The sequence below is a fragment of the Delphinapterus leucas genome, chromosome 13 (assembly GCF_059928025.1).
Source record: "Delphinapterus leucas isolate spDelLeu-1000000601 "Yukka" chromosome 13, BTC_Dleu_Yukka2, whole genome shotgun sequence".
In the NCBI taxonomy this organism is placed as follows: Eukaryota; Metazoa; Chordata; class Mammalia; order Artiodactyla; family Monodontidae; genus Delphinapterus; species Delphinapterus leucas.
Window position 1 is genome coordinate 64283634 of NC_143141.1, and position 16125 is coordinate 64299758.

At 45.9% G+C, this 16125-nt stretch overlaps 1 long non-coding RNA gene across 3 annotated transcripts in view; it reads right to left on the minus strand.

Annotated features, from left to right (window-relative positions):
* Window positions 1–16125, minus strand: part of LOC149747775 (uncharacterized) — an 89453-nt gene that overhangs the window by 27280 nt on the left and 46048 nt on the right. For 2 of the 3 annotated variants that reach the window (XR_016395470.1, XR_016395471.1), the window contains exon 3: window positions 8915–12355. This is a non-coding gene — a long non-coding RNA (uncharacterized LOC149747775). The remainder of the gene's footprint in view (window positions 1–8914; window positions 12356–16125) is intronic. The other variant, XR_016395472.1, reaches the window with a different exon arrangement.

Below are 16125 nucleotides of genomic sequence, written 5' to 3' on the forward strand. Positions count from 1 at the left end.
CAATTCCTTCAAATAATGCCTGGGACTGGGGAAATGATCTCCTTCAGGGTGGTTCCATAATGCATCATGCAAACCGGGAAATGTTGGAGAGTGCAAACGCAGATGAGGTGGGACTCTAGAACAACAGGCATAAAGCAGGACTGTCCCAGGAAGACTGGGGGCTTCTGTCCATGCTTGTTCCCCATCAAACCAGTCTCTGGGGGCCCTGCTGCAAATTCTGGGGACTCAACATTTGACTGGTGCTGTGTTTACATTTACTGGCAAAAATATGAAAAACAGAACCATGGGGAAATTCCAGCTGCCTGCCTAGAAATATGACCAGCTCCCAGAGATTTACGAAGAAGTGGGTTTAGGGGTTTGAATATCTACCAGATTGACCCAACCACCATGGAAACCAGAGCCCCTGGTTTAGGAGACAGCTGCCTATAGCCCAGTTGGTGGCATTTTGGGGAACAGAAGGAGGAAATCCTCTCAGTCAAGGATGTTTGCCCTCATTTGTACTGATTTGCTGCTGCTCATTAAAGGGATCTTATTTAAAACTAGAGTCATCTGTTTCCTCTTTGCGTCTTGAACAAGATTCCTCCCTGGACTACAGAGTAAGTACAATGTTTGTAAACAGTTGTCTTTAGGCTGGCACAGCAACCTTCCCCTTATGCAACTGAGTTTTCTCTGAAAAGACAGCTGTTTAAAGCCCAGCCTAACACTTGCTGACTTTATTGTGCTGTATCCATGGGGAAATCACAGTCACCGGTTTGAACAGGCTAATCAAGACCTATGGATTGCTGTCTTCATGAATAGTCACTTTCCCAGAGATCAAAGCCACGTGGCTGGGGAGACCGACTTTCAGCCACTTTTCTTGCATCCTTTTCTGATCAAAATGATTTATTACTTGAATGTCATAATCAGCTCACGGTCTTTTTACTTCCGTGTTTTGTAGCAGACTATTGAGTACTGGATGATTTAGCAATTTCAGTCTATTAAGTCTTTATGAGGCTTAATCTGCCTTATAAACAGTCCTGTGATTAAAAAAAAAAAATCTTTATCAGCATCTATGGAGTGGGAGGAGTTAAGAGCTTTAAAAATCCAAAAATGCCTCATTCAACCTCATCTTGCTGTAACCTGGGGAAAGACAAGCACGTTGTGATGAGGAAACACAGGCCTGGGGCCCTGATGGAACGGAGCTGAGTGAGGCACAGTCTCACAGCACATGCAGTGAGGAACCACAGGGATGCTTCCACACCACTTCTCAGAGCAGGGGGCTCTGGGGCACTGGCTCTTGTCCCTGGGCGCCCCCTCCTAACTATGGGAAGGAGACTCCCACAGAGAACCTTCTAGGGCAAGGCCCAGATGTCACGGCTCCTGTGATCTCCTTGCTAACCTCAGAGAACAAACCACAGGGGTCTAAGCATTTGGATCTCTTTCAAGGCTGCCCTTGCCAGGAGAAGTGTCTGTTCTGAGTCTGTACCTGCTCCCCAAATCCAGGCAAGCTGGGCACTAGGGTGGGGCCGGGCATGCTGGCAGCAGCTCGATGCAGGAGCCACTGCAGACCAGCTCTCCCGGCTGCTATGACCACAGACCCCTGGGAGCTCCATGACATTAACTCTCCCCCAGGCCTCACAGCTGCCCTGCAATCTTCCTGGATACCACTCGAAGACTTGCACTGAGCATGCCTCCCTTCACCTTTGCCCTGACACCTGATGTCCCAGGGCCTGACCCGGCCTGTCTGGCCTCATCTTGATAGTGCCTCCCCTGTAGTGTGTATTCAGCATCCAGGCCGGCAAGCTACCAGGTGGCTTCCAAAGGGACTGCCTGACACCGAGCAGTGGGTCAATAAATATTGGGGAGATGAATGAATGAAGGAATACGTGATGAAATTCTAGTTCTGATTCCCCTTGGGGAGCAGAATCTGCTTCCTCTTGACTCAGACGGGAAGGGTGACGGGAGTGGCTTGAGCCACCCACTGCCCACTCCAGTCTGGAGACTCTGGGAAGAGAGACCAGTATCAAGGGAGCAACGCAGGCTCCCTGCTCTGGACACTTTCTCCAGAGCTGCTGCCAGAGGGCCAGGGTGACACTCTCCTGCGTGGATGAGGGAGGAAGAAGCGTTTCCTCCAAAGCCCTGGCTAAGTGCAAGCAACCCCAGCACTTCTCTACTCGGAGCCTGGGACGTGTTGAGGACATAATGGGCATACGTGATGACTCTCTGAGCTCCCAAACCGGTCGTCTCTGATGATGATCCTCTTAACTAAATGATCCTTGCCACTGTCACTTAGGTTCAAAGAAAAGGGGTTTCCACATACCCAAACCAACGTTACAAGGTAAGGCCAGTAGTGCCCCAGCCTCCTGCCAATAAGCCCGGTCGGTCCATCTTAAAGACAGAACTTCACGGAAACTGGGAGTGGAGATGTGTTAAACCAGACGTCATCTGAATCCTCCAAAAATTGTTATAACCAGACTCACTCTGCAAAGTCTGATAAGTGCCAGAGATGGAAAGGGGGGTCTGGGTGGTGTCACAGTCTGTTATATGGCTGCAATACAGCTTATGTGTCCCTGACTTTTCTAAAAGTTAATTCTCAAGACAAGCAGTCCAGGTGAGTGCCTGGCAATGGCACGGGCTCTGGAATAGTTGTTGATGGACTGACCTGGCATACCTGTCCCAGCTGCTCAGATACCTGGCAGTGCAACACAGTCTTCTCAGAGGCCAAGACGGAACCCAGCCATGAATCTAACCCAGTTAGGCGCCCCTCCATTTCAGACATCCACAGCCTATGTAGGCTGGAAGAGGAGTTCTGAATGGTCGTGTAACTGTGTTTGCTGTTAAAAAGAGCAAACCCTGGACTCTAGCTCAGAAGCTATTTCCTTCCTTGTGGACAAGTGGGCTCTACATCGGGAAGCAAGCCTCTTCGTTCCCTGGAGCATTCATAGTCAGGGGCTTCTAGGGGAGATCATATTACAGAAACTCCAAAATGATCAGAAATGCCTTCAGCCTCTCTCAGGGGTTCAGTCTAACCCAAAGGGATGACTCAGAACAGGTTTGTTAATACCCATGCTCGTGTGTGCACTGGGCAGCTCAAGGAGCCTTGGGCAGCAAGTGCAGGCACACCTGCCCTGGTCTGGAGCCAGGGCAACGGAAGATGATGCTGTGGAGCCTCAGGCTGACTTCAGAAATACCCACCTCCCGCCCCCAGCCCAGCTACTCAGCTTGACCCGCAGGGCATCTACAGGGAATCTTACCAGTGTTCTCCGGAGATGGTATTTGTCACACACTGGCATTTCCTACACTCCTCCTCTCACTGACTGCATCTCTAGGGGCTGCTGGGAGTTCCCTGACCAAGCTGCCCAGGATGGAGAGTCAGCAGGCTGGCATCCTTAAGGAGGTGGTGTTTAGCTCTGACTTGGGAGTTTCTGGGACTCAGCATTCCCTCTCCCCTGCCATACTAAAACCCCAAGATCACTTTTCCTAAGAAAAAAAGAGCTTCTCCAGAACATTCCAGTCTTAGCTCCTTCTGATGTCCCTGTCATGCAGGCAGTCCCTGAATGACAGTATTCACCATCACTTCATTTACAGTGGCACTGGTCTGGTTGCATAAAGATCACTAAGGAGTCCAATGAAAATCCAGATTCCTGAGCTTCATTCAAGACACTTCCTGGGGTGGAGGTGGGACGAAGGGAACAGCAACCTGTATTCAGACACGTCCCCAGGCGCTCCTAAGACAGCGCTAGGACAGGGACTCACTAACAATTAGAACTTAAAAACTTCAAAAGTACATTTAAATATCCCTTTGTTTGTTAAGTCCTGTGAAAAAGTAAATTTGACCCCCAGAGACCACTTTGCTTCCTGACAGCTTTAGAAGAAGCAGTTCCCTCCTTTCCTAAAACAAGGCTGCTCTCTGGGTTATTTACATCCTAGACAAACAAGAATCTTTGAGCAGCTCCAGTACAGTGTGGGCTGCAGGCCGCCTTCCTAAGCATTCCAGACTCCCACGGATGCGGCTCCCAGCAGTTCCCAAACTGCTGGAGATGAGTGAGGCTGTGAGCTTTCCTGCAGGGCTCACCAGGTCCCAAAACCTTCTAGAAGGGGTTTTCCTTGGCTACTGAACACTTACAGCTCAGGAAGAGGTCAAATGATGCACATTGCAGAATGAACCCCTGGAAACAGCTAAATTGCCTTATTGTGTGAAGAGCAGAGATGTGTCTTAAAAAAAAATAAAAATACGAGTGAAGCCAGAAGGCATGTTGCTAACAACATGCTGAATTAAGTAAGAGAAAGACTATGCTTGTTGCCAGTGCTGAGGCAGGAAATAGCTCCTTTTCCTTTAACTAATCTCTTTGTTTACATCACTTCCTTTGCTCCATAGGACTGGCTCAGAGAAGGCCTGTTTTTCTGTTACGTTTTGGTTTTCTTGGTCAGTAGGATTTGGTCCCGTTGAGCCTCAGCCCAGGGAGCCCCATGGCCAAAGCCATTGTTGTGAGTCACAGCAGACTCAGTGCAGAATGAAGGGCGCAGACAGCAAAGGCCACATCTGCTCCCCAGTTGGGAGAGCACCTGCCTGGTCCACCGTCACGGTCCCTGCCCGCGGCCGCTGGCTGAGCCAGGCGGGGCTGACCTGCCTGTTGGTGGGGGCAGTGGGGATTGGAGGAGACTCGTCAGCCTTTCTCACATTTGTGGTCGGGTTCTTGGCACTGTGTTTGATGAATGTCGAATACAAAAATGAGAGGATGAGGAAACAACAGACGATTTCCAAAGAGGACTAGACAGATTTCTCTGTCTCAGCCTTTTCACACACATACTCATAGATGCCTTCAAAGTTTGCAGGGAGGGAGGTAGAGAGAGGGAGAGACAGAGAATGATAAATCACAGGGTTCTCCATGGGCTGAAATCATTGATGGCTGCCTAGGAGGTGAAGGAAGATCCCAGCCCCCGTCACCATGGCTCAGAGATGTCAGGCGCATCACCTGCCCACTTCCTCCATTCATTCCTTAGAGTGTGGAGACGTAAGAGCAGGCCATCGTGAATGGCTCTAGACCGGCAAGGCAATGTGTACCCTCGTTGTTCCTCAGCCATGGTCTCCTGCCCCAGAGCGCCCCTGGGGAAGTGTGTAAAGTCTTGCTCTTTTCAAAGTTGGTTCTTTTTCTCTTTAATTCCAAGAACCCACTGGTTTGAGCTCCAGTTTGTCCACGTCGTGACATCTGGGGACATGAGGAGGCTCTACCTCTACCCAGCATTGTCGGTCAAGGGTGAGGAGAGAAGGCCCAGGAGCTAATGTGCACAGGAGAACTGGGGGACGGGGGGAGGGGGGCAGTGCCCAGCCCATTTAACCCCTTCCTTCCCACTCTGCTCTCTTCCTGGCAGAGGCATGTCGTGACAATACCCAAGCTCAGTCCATCTGAACATTCATGCCTCTTGGCACCGCAGATGCCCCAGATGAAGAAAACGGCCCATCCCGTGTGCAATGGAGAGATCCTACTTCATATATACTTTCCTGCCTTCCAACAACAGAAGAAAAATCACTGTTCTTTTGGCTCAGAAGCCCTCTTTAAAGGGTTCATTATTTCACAGGCTGCTTACTATATACTCTGCACCACATTCAATAAAACTTCATATAACTGTCTTTGAAATTAACAGCCACCTCTCATGCTTCTCAAGTTATTAAAGACATTGGCATGGCGGAGAGACTGTAAACTTTCTATACTGGTGATTAGTCAGCGGGACTACATCCCACCCAATCCCCCAGAGCGTTCCTAACAAAAAGTTCCTTGTGACCCAAGCACCAAGTTTTCTTTCCTGTCTGTTCATTCTAATTCCACTCAATTACTCCTGAGCAAGCTGTTTTATTCCTGTCAACTCATGTTTTTTACTGGAGCTTGTCAGGAGGCCTGAAGTGGAGGCTCATATTATGTAGGATGTTTTGAGACTCATTAAAACACTTTAAAACAATCACCTATTGTGATATTCACAGCCCTAAATAGGGTGGCTGTGCCTGGGCCATTTGGAGCCTGGATCGTTTTATTTATTTGCTATTAAAAGTTTCAGGTTAGAAAAGCTTGGCTTGCTACAAAAATTTTGGACCTGGGAACCCAGGACCTGGTCTGGGCTCCTGGAGGGTTCTGGGCAAGGATCTGAAAGTAAACGGATTACGTGTGTGTATGTTGGTGGGGAGGGGGTGTATCCAGGAACAGCTCTGCCTCTGCCTGATGGGCTGAGCAGGGATGGGAATCAGCAGGCAGCCTCAAGTAGCCAGAGAGATTTGCCCCCTAGTAGAGAAGGAGATTTCCCTAAGAAAGTGTAAGAACAGTTTTCCTCTGAAGATGGAAAGGTCCCCTGCTGTGTCACATTTAGTCCATCATTATTCCATCATTATTCGTACGCAGTCAGTGAACAATTTGCATGAACAAGGCACCAGGCTAGATTACCTGAGGTGGTAAAGCAGGTAACTCTGTAGTTCTTGCATCATTAGATGAGGGGTCCCTTTTTTTTTTTTTTTTTTGCGGTACGCGGGCCTCTCACTGTTGTGGCCTCTCCCGTTGCGGAGCACAGGCTCCGGACGCGCAGGCTCAGCGGCCATGGCTCACGGGCCCAGCCGCTCCGCGGCATGTGGGATCTTCCCAGACCCGGGCACGAACCCGCGTCCCCTGCATCGGCAGGCGGACTCTCAACCACTGCGCCACCAGGGAAGCCCGAGGGGTCCATTTTATTGATGGCATGAGGAGCATCAGGTGTAGCCACAGCTCTGGGCCTGAGAGGGACCAAAACGGTTCAATTTGTCTGCCTACCCTCCCAGCTGCCTTTTGCTTCCACTCTGGTCTTCTGACTGCCCACAGTTCCCTCTGCTACAAGCATCTACTCCTGACTGACCATTGGCAGGAGCTCAGCCTAGACAGCCCCTGGGTTTGGAGGCTGACTTCTGTGCTAGAGCACAGAATCCAACAAGGAAGCTGTGCTCGACCTGGGGTGGAAATAAACGATTCTTGATTTCCAAGTCCCAAGATCTGGAATTTCTTCTGGGGGAAAAAATTCTCCTTTCTTCAGTGATTCTAAGATGCTCTGTGATTTCAGTGTTTGCCATGGTCACAAGGCATTGCTCAGATAAAGGCCAGGTCACCCCAGCTCACTGCATACATCACCTCACACACTTCTAGAACACGGTGTTCCCACAAGTGTCACATCTGTTTGCAGCATGCCATCTTAACTCCAAGCTGGAGATGGTAGGATCAGCCAGAAGCAACCCAGGCAGGGGGAAGTAAGGCTGGAGGTCCAGAGTCATGTGCCATCCGACAGGTCACTTCTCCTTTCTTTGACAACATAAAGAGGGTGAAGTACTCAGCCTTTCCCATGCTGTGTTCTTCAGGCAGTGAGATGCTAGTCTATGCTCCAAGAGAAGCATAGACTGGTTCCCGGTCATGTACTTAGGGAAACACTGCCCACTACATCCTCAGCTCCTAGACTGCCTTCTTGCTACCATGAGATTAAAAAGTGATGGACTAACTGATCTTCAAGATCCCTTCTAACTCTTGAAATTCTAGGATGCAATGGACAGGGAACTTAAATGCAAAAAGTTATAAGGCATTTGCCAGAGGCAGTGATTTTCCATCCTGACTGTGTATCATGATCACTTGGGGAAGATATATACAAAATAAAACCCACAGGCCTATCTCTCAGCCCGGGGATTATGATTCACCAAGTCTGGGATGAGCCCCAGGATCTGCATTTCTAACAACTCACTGGCCAGTGTTGATGTGGGGCAGGCATCACAGCTGATAAGTTGGGGTCAAGCTGAGAACCAGACACTTTGATGAGGCAATGAAATGAGGAAAGAGCTAAAGCAGGCTTTTAGTTGCTCACTTCTGTTCATTGATTGGGCGCATGGGTTACTGTGCCTGATATGTTTTTAGAAGATACTTTACCAGAAGTCAACAATTTAAGATTCAGTGAGGCAGAATTTGTTTTGTTTTGTTTTGTTTTGTTTTAAACCTCCAACTGACCCTCAAACCCTCAAACATCCCCAGGGCAAACATCTTACAGCTTAACTGATAGGTAGACATTGCCTGGAACCAGAGGGAAAGCGATGCTGGCTGCCCACCCTAGGAGTGTTGGGGGGCTGAGAGGAGAAGTGTCCCTGTGAATGGTGGCCTCTTCGGTGTCTGCTGGCTACAAGCCAAGCTGACCCAGCCTTCTGTCCAGGGGATCAGAGCTTCAGGACAGAGAAAAAAGGGGGTCAAAAAGGAGGCCAGATCAGCTTTCCGGGCCAGCGAGGCTAGTGCTCATGAACCAGACGAGTTTCTGAGTGAGGAAACAGCCTTGACCCCCTGCATCGCTGGCCCACATATGCACACACACAGGAGAGCAGCTGGGCTGCTGGCCAGTGCTGCCTACTGACTGGGGGAGTCTGGTCCTGCTGAGGAGGACAAGCCAAAAGTGATGAATCGTATCTCAACTGAAGTTCAAGGTGAAGGGCAAGCCCAGAAAATGTCTTATTCCTAATACTCCCTCTCATATATCTGACAATCCAGACAAGCTGGATGACTTGCTATTTTGACAGATCCTGTTCTCCTCCCACTGTGAGCATTCGCTTCTGTTTTTTTTTCTCCCCACGTCTGTCTGTTGGGCTCCTACACATACTTCAAGGCCTATGTCAGATGCCTCCTCCACTGATTTTCCCATTAGATGCAGTGACATCACTCCCTTCTGGAGTTGCCAGAGTTAACTGTTTGTATCTATCATCTGGCATTTTCTTACACGGTCATACCTCCTTCTTCTGTAAACCCCTGGAGAGTGGAGACTGGGTCTTATGTCTCCCTCTAGTCCCAGCATCTTCAACATCGTGCTTCGTACACAACAGGTAACCAGGGAATGTTTAAGGAACGCAAGGCGTTGATTGTAGACAGTAATTGTAAAGCATTATGGCCCTAATTACCTGTCAGTGGGCAATCCTTGGCACTCCCTCCATCTCTGCAGCATTGTGCCATCATCAAGCATGCAGCACGACATTGACAGATGGCTGGCCTCCTGAGCAGAGGCAGGGTCTTGACTGGAGGGTCTTGACGTGGTGTTGATACTCTGGGCTGCATTGCTTTTGGGATCCTCCTCAACAAATAATTTAAAAAAGGAAATTTATTCTGCTGGGAATTCAACTTGGGTGTGTATATGGACCATATTTTGCAATAGATGAGTAAATTATCTGATTAATAGAATTGACCATTTGTCATAATGTAACACATTATTCCCATCTTTATTATTTAGAGTTTTCATGCTTATAAATCTTACCTCCTTAAGAAGGATCAAGTTCCCTAGAAACAGAATCAGCAGTTTATACAATGGTCAAAAAGCCGTGGGTATTGGAGTCAGATCTGGATTCGAAGCTTTGTTTCATCGCTTCATAGCCAGGTACTTTGGGCAGGTCACTGCATTTCTCTGAGCGAGTTTCCTAATTTATAAACTACCACTGTTATACTAACCGTGCAAATTTCTGGCATGTTCCCTGTCACCAAGGAGGCATTCCACGCCTGCCCTCCCTTCTCTCCTACTTCTTTACTCTTCCTGAAAAATACACAGATGCGCCAAGATTCCCCCCACCATGTTTTCTGAACCAAAACTTGAGGGGACATGACTCTGGGGCACTTATAGGGATGATCAAACAAAATATTAGATATTAAGACTGTCTCAGGAAATGCATATGGCCACTCTATCAAGATTACTTATTCAGGGGATTCCCTGGTGGCGCAGTGGTTGAGAGTCCGCCTGCTGATGCAGGGGACACGGGTTCGTGCCCTGGTCCGGGAAGATCCCACATGCCGCGGAGCGGCTGGGCCCGTGAGCCATGGCCGCTGAGCCTGTGCTCCGCAATGGGAGAGGCCACAACAGTGAGAGGCCCACGTACCACAAAAAAAAAAAAAAAAAAGATTACTTGTTCATTTGAATGAAACAAAAATAAAAACAATTCCAAAGCAACTTCTGCAGCATATCAAACTTTTAACACAATTACCAAATCGTCACTTCACTCTGGGCCATGTAGAAAGGGTGGAGGAGGGGACAGGAAGGCCATCCCGCTGCTCTGAGAGGCTCCCTCTTGGGTTTATCACCTAAGACCTGCTTATCTGAATGACTCAGAGGAGAAGGTTTACAAGCCATCCATCTACCTGCTGACTCTTGGGTCATGGTGTCCCGTTTTCCACGTGTACTTCTGTTCACCTCTTGTTCTGCAACGTTTGCCTCAGAAGTACTTGAGGAAATTAGACATCCAGCAACAGTAAGCTCTGCTATTTGTTCTATAGCCAGAGACTTGAATTAAGAAAAAAAAAAAAAAAGAGCTTACACGGGCCTTGGGTATATCCAGTAGCTGGAATTTCCCACTGCTGGAAACCTAATGAAATAGTCTCAATACAGCATTTTATAGATCCTGTAGCAGGAGCTGAATTACCCTGAAAGGACCAGAGAAGGAGGCAGGAAGAAAGCCTGTTTGATGACCAATCTCTTCTAAACTGAATGGCTGGTTTTATCTTGGTGTATGTGTAGTTATTTTGTTATTGATGATAAGGTGGGATTTTTTTTCCCCCAGAGTTTCAAAGAAAAGAGAGGCACATCTTCAATTCACTACCCAGGGAACAGTAAGCAGGGTTCCTCTTCCAAAATTTCAATCCAAAAAGCGGCCAGCAGTGTTCTGAAACAGCCCTCCTGTGGGCACACCATGAAATAGTGGACTTTGTTTTGACTGGGACCTGTGGAAACAGACTTTTGGTGCTGCATCCCTTAAACACATGGTGTTCTGAATACGGCTTTGACGGTTGTTAGCCGAAGTGGATTTAACATGCAGCCTCGAAACCAGCAGCTGTCTTTGCCACAGACGTTGACCCTGTCCTGTGTACAGACAGGCATCGGGTCTAATTACCCTGAGCATTTGCCATAGTGTGGAATAAATGCGGCAGCTTCCCACTGGGGACGTTTCTGTGACACAGTGGACTGGATTCAGCCCAAAAAAGAATAGTTGTGGTGTACAGTCCAGCCCAACTGCCCATTCCCTCTCCTTGACCTACCCTTTGTGGGAAGCCAGGAATGCCAAATATTTCTTGTCGCTCTGCCCAGGCCTTTGCCTTATTTACAGTGCCCCCCAATGCCCCGGCCTCAGCCCCAGCCCTGTCTCATTTCCTGTGGCAGCTCAGGTGTTCCTTCTCTCTCTCCTTGAATGGTTGCATTTCTGTTTAAGATGGTACATCCCAGGTATTTCAAATGAAGAGAGACAGAAACATAAAATGACGTCCACTGAATAGGAAGCCGTGCTCTGGCGAGGATAATGCACTATTCCCAAGTAAAAGACTTCCTTGATGTTGACAAACTGTATCAGAGTTTCTAGGCTGTAGATAAAATAATTTTTTTCAAAAAGTTAAATGAGACAGAGTCAGGCAAAGGCAGACCAAATGAACATGAGGTGGAAGATTGATGGGGAACATCTTTAAAGAACCACTGGCCACTCTGTGTGTTTTGTTTCCTGAAGGGCAGAATTAAGCCCTTAGATCAGGTCTTTCATTTTCGGGTTTCTTTTCTAATTCTAGAATCTCCTCTAACCACACTGGGACAGCAAAGTGGGAATATAATTCCTTCTGTAGTTATTGCTACACACTTATGAGGACAGTGTCTTCAACAAATCTGTTTTGCCCCAAAATACATTCTCAAAGTCATTTCCAGGCAGTATAACCCTGGAGGTGGGGCTTCAGAGAAGCTATAAATGTTTTAATTGCAAACCTAGTAAAGAGAAAATGCAGGCATCCTGAACAGGCCTCCTCTGGGTAGTGTAGCCCTGTGTCCCAGTTTGCCTGGGGCAAGCTCCATTCATGTCTGTTGACCTGGTGTGATGATTAATAGTGGCCTCTTTCAAAAGTGTCTAGTTTGGATGATAAATTTTATGGGCATCCTGCCTATCACCATTTCTGATGTCCATTACAAACATTGTATACAAATAATGGTTCTTCCGCCCTTCTGGCAGTTGGCCTGGCTCTCCGGAAGGGAGGGATGACATCTGAGCACACGGGTGGCGCAGTGGTCTCAGAGGTCACCGTGCTGCTCATCCCTCGGGGCAGGTCCTGAGCTTTGCAGCTAGCTACTGGCTGCATGCTGCAAATCAGATATTTTTTCTTTTTTCTTTCTGAGATTTTTTTTTTAAAAGAACTTGCGCTTGAAAATAAGACACTTCGTTTCAGAACAGAAGACAAATCAGACCTCTGGGTTTCTTCTTCCCTGTCTCAATCCCTCATTCTCACCAAGACTCCTCTACTCCACCAACATCTGCAGTGTAGACAGTGACCTGGTTGGCTAAGGGCCCCTCAGTCCAGTTTTCCTTCCTTGCCAGGTTGGGTGGAACATCCTTAGGTAAAAAGAAAAATAACACCCATGCATAAAAAAAAATTAATTAATTAAAAAAAAAAAAACACCCACACATCTTAATCAGCAAATGTCAAAAACACATCGGGAGTTTGGCCTGTGCATTACTGCTTGCCCAACTGAGCTATTGAAATCGTTTGGAATTCTATGTGGGTTTTTAGGTGGTTGGAGAAACTTTGGAGACTAGGGAAGAAAAGCAGAGAAAAGATTGATTCATAGTTGTATCCTAGACTCTGGGCCCAAGGTGTGAACATTTGCCTAATGAATATGTGAATAATTGCATTGGTGGGGGGAGATTTTCATCCACTCTCAATTATTTTTAATACATTAGAGAGTTTGTAAGATAAACAAAAATAATAACAAATAATAATAACAAAAATCCATAGTGACATATGTAGTCATTTGGGGACATTTTTCCTAAAGATATAGCACTTGAATGTAGCTCACTTTAGTCCTTAGGCAAAGCTGATTTAAAATTCTGACAGTGTACATACAAAATTAATATGCAAAAAAACCCTGTTCGATTTGTGCTAGTTTGTATTTTAATTGGGGTTAATTTTAAATGGATTGCAGATTGCACCTGTGGTGCCACAAAATGCCTTGTTAACTTCCAAACTAGCCATGACATTGATGGACATGAGACAGATGCAGGGTCTGTTACCAAGACTTGCCTGCCAGATCTCACTCTTGAATTTAGGGTGACATTGCACAGAAGAAATGGTTTTGGTTAAATTCTAGGGCTAAAAGAAATAAAAAATAAATTGTCAAACCACATCCATCTGCATCAAATCCACATCCATTTGCCTGTACTATATGATATCGAAATAGAATAAGATACAGGAGCACTGAGATAAAGCATTTTGGTTTTAATGTGAGAATATCTTTTTTTCCCCCTGTTTTATATCCGAGCAAATGGCTGATGGTTAAACTGTAGACTACATAGAACTGGAAAATTATCAATGGACTTTAAAAATGTCTACAAATTCTGTAATCTACTTTGGAGAGAACTTCCAAGGACAGAGGGCATGAACTAATCCACATAAGGAATGAAGACAATGAGAAGAGCTGAAATAAAACTCAAATGGTAAATAGTCACACACTGGTAAGGTAAATTGAAACCCAGTTTTTGGCAACTTACAATAAGAGTATATTTGTTTGATAAACAGTTTTTGAACAGCAGCTTTTCATATTTTCTTTGCTAGATACTTTATCATCTCCTGTGCTCAACGAACGGCTCCACGTAGCTGCTGTGGCATTCAAGCCACACAGCTCTGTTTGCAGAGCACGCTGGTGTTGCTAGACTGCCTGCAGCCAGCCCCTTCCCTTCCTTTTACTAAAGAACGCTCTTGACACTTGACAGTAGCAGTTTAGAGATCTAACACACAACTTTTGTAAATAGATATAATATTCTTGGTGTGACTTGCTGCTCTTTGTAAGTCATTACTATTTCGAAACTAAAAAAAGAAAAGCAATTTATTTTGTCAATTACAAGTTTTAAGGTTTTTGTTGTTTTCTATTTGCTTCAGAATCCACCAGAGAATTCCTCTATAATGAACCTGGTATGGAATTATTCTTCCCTTTTTAAAAACAGCTGCTTTATGAAACAACTGGAATGTATTGGAATTGTTTATGTATACATTTAAAGTGTCTTGGCATGTTTATGTGGTATGGATATTGTTTACTCATAGCATCAAAATGGATGTAAAGAATAGTATAACTGGTTAAAAAAAAAAATAGAGTGCTCCTCTTCTAAGGAAATTGCTGTTTCAACCTGGACCAAATGGTCTTTCCCTTGGTGCATCACAAATAGCAGATTTATACCACTTTTTTTTTTTTTTTTTGCGATACACGGGCCTCTCACCGTTGCGGCCTCTCCCGTTGCGGAGCACAGGCTCCGGATGCGCAGGCTCAGCGGCCATGGCTCACGGGCCCAGCTGCTCCACGGCATGTGGGATCTTCCCGGACCGGGGCACGAACCCGTGTCCCCTGCATCGGCAGGCGGACTCTCAACCACTGCACCACCAGGGAAGCCCTATACCACTTCTCAGTACATATTTTGTATTTGTCATGTTTTGCTATCTTGGGGCTGTAACCCAGTTTCTAACTCCTTAATTATTCCTTTGATTAAGTAAATGTAATTTTTAAAGTTAGGCTGGAAATATATTAATAATTACTTTTAAAGTGTAATAAATATATAAACTTGTATAACTCAATAACCAAAAAACCCTCAAACAACCCAATTAAAAATGTGTCCATTGATGGATGCATGAATATATATATATATATATATACACCTATACATACATACACATAATGAAATATTATTCAACCATGAAAAACAAGGAAATCCTACTATTTGCAACAACATGGATGGACCTTGAAGGCATTATGCTAAATGAAATAAGTCAGACAGAGAAAGACAAATACTCTATGATCTCACTTCTATGTGGAATCTAAAAAACAAACAAACTTATAGAAAAAGAGATCAGATTTGTTTGTGGGTGGGGGTGGGAGGATTGAAAGAAGGCGGTCAAAAGGTACTAACTTCCAGTTATAAGATAAATAAGTCCTAGAGATATTACATACGACATGACGACTATAGCTGACACTGTTCTATGATACATAGGAAGGTGGTTAACAGAGCAAATCCTGAGAGTTCTCATCACAAGAAGATGTTTTTCCTTTTTTTTCTTTTGTTTTCTTTTCTTTTTATTGTATCAATATGAGAAAATGGATGTTAGCTGTACCTACTGCAGTAATCATTTCACAATATACGTAAATCAAACCATCATGATGTATGCCTTAAATTTATTTATTTTAACATCTTTATTGGAGTATAATTGCTTTACAATGGTGTGTTACTTCCTGCTGTATAACATAGTGAATCAACTGTATGTATACATATATCCTCATATCTCCTCCCTCTTGCGTCTCCCTCCCACCCTCCCTATCCCATCCCCCTAGGTGGACGGACACAGAGCACCGAGCTGATCTCCCTGTGCTATGCGGCTGCTTCCTACTAGCTATCTATTTTACATTTGGTAGTGTATATATATCCATGCCACCCTCTCACTTCATCCCAGCTTACCCTTCCCCCTCCCCGTGTCCTCAAGTCTATTCTCTACATCTGCATCTTTACTCCTATCTAGCCCCAAGGTTCTTCAGAACCACTTTTTTTTTTTTAAGATTCTATATATATGTGTTAGCATGCTGTATTTGTTTTTCTCTTTCTGACTTATTTCACTCTATATGACAGTCTCTAGGTCTATCCACCTCACTACAAATAACTCAATTTCGTTTCTTTTTATGGCTGAGTAATATTCCATTGTATATATGTGCCACATCTTCTTTATCCATTCACCTGTTGATGGACACTTACGTTGCTTCCATGTCCTGGCTATTGTAAATAGAGCTGCAATGAACACCGTGGTACATGACGCTTTTTGAATTATGGTTTTCTCAGGGTCTATGCCCAGTAGTGGGATTGCTGGGTCGTATGTGTAAGGAACGGCACCAAGAAATGGAGGAGAGCTTAAACAAGCTTTATTTGGGAACGCTCCCAGGCGAGGTTCACTGGTCCAAGAGAAAGGGGCCAGAGAAGTCGCGTGCGGGCGAGGGTTTGGGCAGAATTTATAGGGGAAGAAGGGAAAGGGGCGTGGTGAATCCGGGAGGGCGCAGGGTATTCCTTATTTGGTGGTCTTTTCGGGCATCGTGGAAATATCTGGTGACGGTCGCATCAGTCTTGGGACCGTT